The 9,886-nt window shown below is 37.6% G+C and overlaps 1 long non-coding RNA gene and 1 pseudogene across 1 annotated transcript; both read left to right on the top strand.

The window, feature by feature from the left end:
* Nucleotides 1-1,020: 1,020 nt before the first annotated feature.
* Nucleotides 1,021-8,345, top strand: LOC135637017 (uncharacterized). The gene is made up of 4 exons (XR_010496134.1): nucleotides 1,021-1,159; nucleotides 5,189-5,547; nucleotides 6,478-6,557; nucleotides 7,804-8,345. It is a non-coding gene; the product is annotated as an uncharacterized LOC135637017 (long non-coding RNA).
* LOC135637399 (small nucleolar RNA snoR143) lies at nucleotides 5,812-6,013 on the top strand (annotated as a pseudogene).
* Nucleotides 8,346-9,886: the final 1,541 nt, after the last annotated feature.

The raw sequence follows: 9,886 nt of genomic DNA, 5'->3' as shown, positions 1-9,886 counted from the left end.
CCCAGCATGGCTTCTTTGAGAGAGTCGATGCTTTTGCCGAGAGAGTAGAAGATTCGTCTCTATTTCTCTTCCGCCCAACGAAGCTGTCGCCGGTGACCGTGTCTGTCGCTGCCTCCGTTAAGGTGGTCTCAACCGTTTTGATGGTGGTGCCGCCGGAGTAGGCACAATGCGAGCTTCTCTTGACGTGACAGAGAACTCGTGTCTCGAAGCCGCCGGACGAACACATCTCGAACTCGTACATCGTCCACCCGGAGTTCTTCCGCCGGCCATCATTGAAAGAAAGGCAGCTCTTTCGCCCGAACACCATCTCGCGCCCGCCGACCATGGACTTAACGGTTTCTTGCTTTTTGTACAGAGTCCAAGAACCGCTGCCGACCTTTCGATCGACGCGCGAGCCGCCGCTGTTCTTGGGCTTGCGCTCCGCAAAGAAATAGCCCTCCTGGCGATCGCTGCCTAGAAGATTCCACGGCTCGGTGCCGTAGACGTCCGCGAAGGCGACAGCGCGGCCAGGGAGGGGTGCGCCGGCGACCCAGTTGGCGAGGTAGTCAACCAAGAGTTCCTCCGCCGTGGGAAGGAACCTGTAGCCGCTCGGTACGAGGTCGATGGGCTCCATTGATGGACGACTAAAGACGGTTTCTTGACTGGGAGAGGAGAGGAAATCAACGAGGAGGAGAATGGAGCAGAGGAGAGGCGAGAGTCGCAGGGCGCGGGGAGAGAATTCAGAGTGAGGCGCGGAGAGAAGTCAGAGCGAGAGTGGGAGAGGAGAGAGAGAGATATATATATATATATAAATATATATATATATGTATATATATACATATATATTTATATATATACATATAATGGGCGCACGGATGGATTCTTGAATCGAATCCTATTGGTTAATGTAAGCTGTTTCTTATTGTGGATTCGGAAGCCCCCAAACAAATTAGACGACATCGTGATCGCCCGCTAGTCCCGATCATTGAATCGCGTCCGTTTATTTCGATCTGGAACGCATTGATCCATCGAAAATCCAAATGCATATTGTTTTGAATCCGAGGCCTATAATGACGTGCGCGTACATAATAATCTCTCCGTCCTTCGCGACCCGGCGACGCAACCGGGAATCCAAAGACGCGGAGGAGGAGGAGGAATAGAGAGCGCGATGGGTCTGCAGGTGATGAGAACAACATCGCTACGTGATTTCTGATCCTCTTTTCCTGTTGTTGTGTTCTATTTTGCTAATTTTACCCTTTTTTTTTGGGGATATGGTGACCTAATCTTAGAGCTCTGACTGTGCGTGTATGTTAGTCATAATGATCTTATTTTGCTTAGAACATCTGCAGTTCTGTGGTTGACATTCATGTAGTTTCATGGATCTGGAGAGCACGCATGCATGAGGCCCCTTTCTCAGTTAAGATCAGGGGCTTCCTTGATCATTTGGTGAAGGGTTGATTTAGAAGTTAGTGTCTGATCGATTTGTACAGTGATTAGCTTCTTGAGTCTAGAAAGAATCTTTATGTGTCACCCCCTTTATTTTCTTTGTCGATATTGTTGGTTGAGTCCTTTTGAACTCTTCCATGGCCTAAGCCTCATAATGAAGGCAAGAACATAGTGATGGAAGGATTCCATGGCCTAAGCCTCATAATGAAGGCAAGAACATAGTGATGGAAGGATAGGTAAGAAGCATGGATCATATTACATGATGCAGAACTGCATCAGAAATGATCTGCTTGACTTTTGATGGGCCAAGAGACGTCTGATATTGAGTATTTTGTTGACCATAACTATAGATCTCACTCTTAATTCTATCACAATTTAGAATGTGTAGCTAAAATTTTAGCTATGTGAAATTTGAAGCATCAGGGACTTTTGTTTTTAATTTTGGGTGATTAGTAGTCTTTGATTTGTATTTGTGAATGGAAATGATTTGTATTTTATAATTAGATCGGGGTTGCTTTGACAATTTCTTATAAGTAGAGTTGATCTTTTTAGATGGTAAATTATATATCTGTCCTTGCAAAAGCTTGAAGAAGCCATATCGTGAAGGATGGAGTTTTAGTGTTCAGTCTGGTGAACGAGATTGATTTCACAATGACCAGAGGAAGCATGCGTCTTTTTAAAATTGTGCAATACACTAGAGATGCATGTTTTGAAAATCTATACATATGATGGATCAAAGACATGGTTAAAAATCTAGTGAGCTTCAGAGACAATCTTCCAACACTCTAGATGCTTGGAAAACAAACTTGTATGGATCTGTATAACTCTTTGCCTCACCCTCAAAGATATACATTCATTACCTTTAACATGGAGAGCTTATTTTGAAGCTGCTTCAAAAATCCATCTGATAATGTTTCAATGTCTATTATCAGTTCTTCTACTTTTGTACCTATTGGTAGATCTCATGCGCTCCTAATCTAGTTTTGGTTCTTGTAAGTAATACAATTTCTGATGTACTCTACAAGAACTCTAATAACATTTATTGGTCCGATTCGAAGTTGCATATCTGTATGCATAAGAGAAACTCGAATTTTGATTCTTTTCATCAATTTATATTTCATTGGGATCATAATTATAGTTGGAGCATCTTTGCAAGAGCATCCATCATCATTCAATTTTAAACTTTGGTATCCAATGAAAAATAGAGACATAATTTCATTTTTGTTATATTTATTGGTATCTTAATTTTATCAGATACAGCGAGGCTTAAACTCTTCACATGTTTGTGAATAATTGCTACAATGAGGAAGAAAAACTATAACGCCTGAAATTAGTGGCCCTAAAGTAATAAATATAATTGATAGAATCTGCTATCAATTTCCCTCGGTTGATGTTCATGTTATGTGTGCATGCATGCACACATGAGAAGAAACAACTTTTCCTAAATGATACTCTTGCACACATATGTTAGGATGGGAAAGAAAACACATGTCTCAGAAGAGGAAAAGAAAAAACATAAAAGAAGTCTTGGTCTTCTGCTCCCCATTTCTTCCAAATAGTTGAATTGAAAAGATGGGCTTATTTTTTATGTTTTGTTATTAATTATCGTTACTTCTTATTTATATCATTGAAACTGTTCCATCAATCATTTTTTTCAGTTTTACTCAGCATATGGCCTTTGTTATAAGTAGTCTATAAGTATTAAGATTGTATCTTTATCTACTTCCTAGTTTTTTATTTATGTTTATAAGTGTTTGCTTCTAAGAATCTGTCTTGATGGTATTGGTTATTGTGCCTCATAGTACATTCCGAGTCAATATATTTATTTGCTTGTGGTCTCTTAGAAATCTGTGTCAAGCATAGTATTGGTTTTGATCACGTTGGCCTCAGAACTTTGATAGTTTTCTCTAATAGACTCGATTGATCCAAAGGAACTTTTATTTATGGAGTTAATTAGGCAAGACATTCTTTTTTAGAAGAAGAAAATGATCATTCTGATTCCAACAAACAAGATTTTCTTTTTTCCTTTTTCCATTAGATTCTCGTTTGCTACCTCCAAATAATGTAGCTTACAATTCTGTTTTCCTATTTGCAACTCAAGTCTTTTGCCTTCCTTTTCTTCCATATCAACTACAGGAACGTAATGAATTTTGGGTTCTCAAATTTGTAATTTCATCAACTCTCTATTGAACTCAAGTTTGAATTTGTGGCATACTCTCTGAATGAGTTGGATTATTGTGTGTGTAACATGCATAGAGATTCCAGTAAATGCTAGTTCTTAGATCATGGCATGATTTCTGTTCAACTCAAGCTTGTAATGACATGCATAACTGATCTGGGAAGAACAGCAAACAAAGATAATTTCTGATGGTAACTGGGATAAGTTGTAGATAGTAGAAAATTTTGCAATGAAAATATTCTGATGACTGCAGCAAAATGATTGTTACGGCCAAAGATTTGATGAGGTCATAAGTCATTTGAATTGGATTCTTGGTTTTGTCTTCATTTATATCCTCTGCCTATGCCTCTCTATTTTTGCTGCAACTTCAAGTATTTTGGTTTTGTGGCTGCTGCATGGCTGACTGCAGTAGGAATTTGTCTCATACACTTGTTTAAATCATCAAGAACAATTTTAGTCAAACTGTGTTCTTACCTTCTTTTTGTTTGAATCCAAACTCTTTTTTTAAGTTTCTTGGTTTCTTTATCACTCCTCTGGATGCCGATTAACTTAAACTCTGCAATAAAAATAATTTGGCTTGGCTAAGTTCAAATGCTTGAGGAGAGGGAAAAACTCAAAAAATCTTTCCATTTTGTCTATTTTGCTTTATTTCTGCATCTCTAGTATCACGTGACGAAGGAGATGACTCTTTGTTCTTCCTATTTGATACTTCTGTCTCTGAATTCTTTGAAGACAGAGAAGAGGAGATTGTTGATTAACGTGTTTTTCTACACAAATGTGAATCGAAGTTGATTTAATTATTAATTATCATGGATTTAGTTGGTTTTATTTATGTCGGATTAAATTTTGGATAAATTTTTATCATGATATTGAATGAAATTATTAAGGGCTTATATATATTATTAAAAAAATGAGAAAAAAATAATTTTTAAAGGTTAAAATCAAATGCCTTATCAGATTCAAATATTTTTTTTAGTTTTAAAAAAATATTTTTTACGAAGTTAAATTAATAAGATTTGTGAGCCCCTTTTTCTCTAAAGATGTTTATTTTATTGTAAGATTTCCCTAGAATAATCCTCATTGTTATATATTTTTGCATTGAGCATCTCAAATGTTTTTTTTTTTGCTGTTCAGTTTATTTTTCATAAATGATAAAACTATCATTAAATGATTAATTGATGGAAATTGAATTCTTTTTTATTTGGTTTTTATTTAGTGGAAACCCTTAAATTGTTCATTATTTTAATTTTATACATTACAAAAAGATTAGCATTATTAATATATAATTAAAATTATACATTTTCAAAATAACTAGTTAAAAATTGATTTAAACATTATAAAATAATAAACTAAGATCCATTTATATGATAATATTTTTATTTTTAAATAATATCTTTTATTTAATATGTCAAAGTTTGATGTGTCTTTTTTTAATGTCGTCATCCGATGCTCGACCATTGAGATGGCAATCGAAGCGATCTCCAATCTTCACTCACACAAAGTTTCACGAACCCTAACGTTAAGTATCTCCCTAGATTGTTTCTTATTGTAACACTTTGTGGATTTTATTTTCCTATGTTCTAGTTTGTTGGCGATGGTGTGTTCTTTGCGGAGCTTAGTGACGTCCTCACAAGAACCACTGAGCTGTGGACGGGTACTCCAGAGTTGAGGTCAGCATCGGTGATCATTATTAGAGCCGCCAGGACCCTGAACGTACTTGATACCGATCTCCAATCTATGTTAAGCCTTGGTGGTACACCCGATTTGGACTTCGTATCATAACTGTGTATGGTGAGAAGGGGAGAAGGATATTGGAGTTGACTTCTGTGGTCCATTAAAGATTCAACTTTTTGGAAAATGGTGTGGAGCTCTACACCGAAGGTCAACAACAGAGGGCTTTGTGCAATTGCTTGGGCTATCTTTCTGGTACAAGCTTCTCGGAGGTGAGCTCATCGTTAGACATTTTGTCTGTGGCAATTTAATTTAGATTTTGTCTATCTTGCTTGAAAAAATTAAGGTTTTTCATTGGAATTGTTTGTCTAAGATGCTTGAAAGAACTTACAAGTGAGTGTGCCACATTCATGCAGTTTTTCATTGGAATCAGTTTAACAATTATGAGGACATTCTGGTTCTTCCTTGCATGGCCTTTGTTTAAATATGGGTTTGAGACTAGATGATTTGTGTGCAATTGGTTGTAAAGTGATTCCTTGCATTAAGTAAGCTTTCCATTCTTATTATGCATTTGTTGGTTGTAATCTTTTGGCCTCTGCTGTTCTAATTTTGGGGTCTTTAGCAACAATGCATAAAATGAAAACTATTCAGACGATGATAGTGGTCAGACAACCATGGATGGATCCACAAATGACTTGACTACAGTTTCAGTTTGTTCATTAATACCATCTCATATATAGTTGTACACCTTACAATGCTTTAATAGAACTTGGTTTTCTAGCATTGCTCATATAACGACTTGTCTATTGATAACTTCAAACTAGAAATACTTGTCTTCTGTGTCTAAATGCTTCAAATTTTTACTACAGTAACATTGCTTGTGCTGAAATTTAGATGGATAAATTTATTTACTTCCTAAATAGCAATGAAAACATAGATATCCCTGGAGAAATATATATTCAAGTTCTTAATGATCCCATTTTAACTGACCTATTACTTTTAGAGATTTAAATTTTAGAGTGACGAGAAGAATTTGAATGCTATAACCTTTGTAAAAAAAAAAGAATTGAGATTACATTTCTTCTTGATAAGCCAAAGTTTTTCTAATTTATATGTTTCTACTCGTCGTAGATTGAAGATTGGGAGTCCAATCTTTCCAAAGTATTATTATTTGTTCCTTATCATTTGTTATTTGTTCTCAGGAGTGTCATTCCTTCTTAACATGGAGGAGAAGGGAGCATAGGAGAGGAGAGCAAAGTGAGAGTGAAGCGCTTATATGTAGGTAATGATAGATACGGCTGTTGGATCGTTTCTTGAACAGAATCCAAATCTAAATCCTGTGTTTCCTAAAGCCCCAAGATTAATTAATTAATTAATTAATTAGGTTTATATGTTTAATTTGATATATATATTTATTTCGAAATCAAGTTTCCCTATTTCTCTCCTGTCTTATTTTTCTCTATCCTTCCATCCATAGTGTCTCCGAGATTCTCTATTCCTAACTCTCTATTGAACTCAAGTTTGAATTCGTGGCATACTCTCTGAATGAGGTGGATTATTTTGTGTGTAACATGCATAGAGACTCCAGTAAATGCCAGTTCTTAGATCATGGCATGATTCTGTTCAACTCAAGCTTGAAATGACATGCATAACTGATCTTGGAAGAACACCAAACAAAGATAATTTCTGATGGTAACTGGGATAAGTAGTTTATGGTAGAAAATTTTTCAATGAAACTATTCTGATGACGGCAGCAAAATGATTGTTACAGTCAAAATTTTGATGAAGTCATTAAGTCATTGCAATTGGATTCTTGGTTTTTTCTTCATTTATAACGGTTGCCAATGCCTGTGTGTTTTTGCTGCAACTTCAAGCATTATGATTTTGTTGCTGCTGCATGGTTGACTGCAGTAGGAATTTGTCTCATACACATGTTGAAAGCATCAAGAACAATTTTAGTCAAACTGTGTTCTTAACTTTTTTTATTGTTTGAATCCAAACTCTTCTTTTCAAGTATCTTGCCTTCTTGATCACCTCTCTGGATGCTGATGAGCTTAAACTCTGCAATAAGAATAATTTGGCTTGGCTGAGTTTAAATGCTTGAGGAGAGGGAAAAACTCAAAATATCTTTCATTTTCTTCTATTTTGCTTTATTTCTACATCTCTAGTGCCACATGATAAAGGAGATTGACTTTTTATTCTTCCTATTTGATACTTTTGTCCTTAATTCTTTCTACATCTCTAGTGCGGCATGATTGCTTTAATAGATCTTGGTTTCCTTGTGATGCTCATATAGATATTTGCCTATTGACAACTTCAACTAGAAATGCTTGTCTGGTAGGCTGACATAAATGCTTCGAATTTTTTATTGTACTAACCTTGTTTGTGCTGAAATTTAGATGGATGAATATATTGACTTTCTAAACAGTAATAAAAACACAGATATACCTGGAGAAATATATATAGATATATATATTCAAGTGCTTAATGATCCATTTTAACTGACCTTTCGCTTTTAAACATGTCAGGGTGTCCTCGATATCGAAGTAAAGATCATGCTGGACTAGGATCCTAAAAGAAAGCAGGGCACCATGACTCCTTTGCCAGATCATGTTACAATTCATGCCCCAAAGGAGGAAGAGGAGTTACACTCCAGAAGAATTTGAATGCTACAACCTTTGCAAAAGGAATTAGGATTACATTTCTTCTTCATAAGCTTTCGGCATGTAACAAGTCAAAGTTCTTCTGATTTATGCGCTTGAACTAGTTGTAGATTAACATGAAGGAAGATTGGGAGTCCTTAGGCCCATATCTTAGTTTGTTCCAATCTTCTCAGGAGTGTTATTTGTTCTTATCATTTGTTTTGAAAACCGACGCGGTTACTCCCATAAATTTTTACTGTTTTGTAGACTTGATATTAGTTATTTGAATTCGTATGTAACTTCCAAAGCTGGAATAGTAGACTCAGATTGGTTGTTCAAATTCATTCAAAATTCTGAATATGTAATTTAGATGTAATTTGACCATTTTTTCGAGTCAGTAAGATGAATGGTATGTTCTTCTATCTCAATTGTCTTGTATTTCTTAACGGTGGCTTATCAGGACTAGTTGTCGATACTATGATATTCATCTAATGAATTTAACATGATGCAGGCGTTGTTCTCGCTCACTATTGAAATCCGATCATATCATATCAACAAGATTTCTGTAGAGAAAGAGAATATGCATTTCCTACTATGATATGTGTGTTTAATCTTTTGCATATCAGTTAGAATTTTTTTGGAATTTTTTTATCGATTCAGTGATTAAAGGTTTGGTTTTCGATAGTATCGATTCAGTGATTAAAGGTTTTTAACGATGGATTGACTTGCAGCAGCTTTGTTATTTGTTTCTGTTGTTGTTGTGGACTTCACTCGGAAACAAAAAAAGTTGGAACATGTTTCCGAAAGATGATTGATCAAATTTGCTGCCTTGCCTCTGATACCAGTCGTCCAAACCAGCAAAGTCTGAGGTTGAGAGAACCTGTTGATATCATCTCTTTCTCTTCGAACTCGACGAAACAACATTGATACCATTTCTTATAGATGCCATCGTATTAAGGAAACAACAAACAAAACATGAGATGAAAATTGCACTTTGTTATGGCCAATATTTACAGGAACATAAAATTTTCTTTCCCTTCCATTGTTCTGTAATACATGAACAAACATCATTTTCCGTATAAGCTTTCATACAAGCAAGCTACAGATCCAACCACGAGGTCATAGTCGAATCAATAGGGGTGTCATCGGACTTCACAAGGGCTTCAATCCATTGCATGAAGTCGTCATTATCATCTATGTTCTCCGTCTGCTCACACCCAACAATCTCGATCGATGATGACGACGAAGCCGCTGCGATCGTGGTTGAATCAGTGCTGGTGCCATACATCACCGAGGCTGGAATCGTGTCATCGGACATCAAGGAGGCATGGACCCGTTCCCGGCTCACGAAGAAGTCATCGTCGGTGCTGTGCATCTGCTCGCACGCAACAAAGTCTATCGACGACGATGAGGAGGAAACATCTGCGACCGTGGTCGAATCAATCCGAGTGTCATCGGGCATCGAGAGAAGATCGACAAGGCCTGGCGGTGAGGCCTTCGGGATGGTAGTCAAGGCTGTGTCGGTGTCATCCGACATCAGGAAGGCTTCAACCCCTCTGGCGAAGAACGCATCGTCGGTGCAGTTCTGCTCACCGCCAAGATCGACCGACGACGAAGACGAAGCCAAGAATGCTTCCAGTTCTTCCGTAGTTATCGGGAGCTCACCTCCACCAACGTCCGTTGATGATGGAGAGGCGGCTGCGACTCCGGCATCGTTCGGTGCAACGGAGTCGACCGAGGAAAGATGAGTCTCCGGGGCTGTCACAGCAGGAGCCAACGAGGAATGTTGCACCGCCGCGGTTGGATGTGGTGAGACGTCGGACTGCAATGCTCTGCTGGGATGTGCAACCAACTCCCAGCATGGCTTCTTTGAGAGAGTCGATGCTTTTGCCGAGAGAGTAGAAGATTCGTCTCTATTTCTCTTCCGCCCAACGAAGCTGTCGCCGGTGACCGTGTCTGTCGCTGCCTC

Source organism: Musa acuminata, chromosome BXJ3-4 (genome assembly GCF_036884655.1).
Source record: "Musa acuminata AAA Group cultivar baxijiao chromosome BXJ3-4, Cavendish_Baxijiao_AAA, whole genome shotgun sequence".
NCBI lineage: Eukaryota > Viridiplantae > Streptophyta > Magnoliopsida > Zingiberales > Musaceae > Musa > Musa acuminata.
The sequence above is the reverse complement of the archived record's forward strand: the minus strand, read 5'-3'. Positions and strand labels throughout refer to the sequence as shown.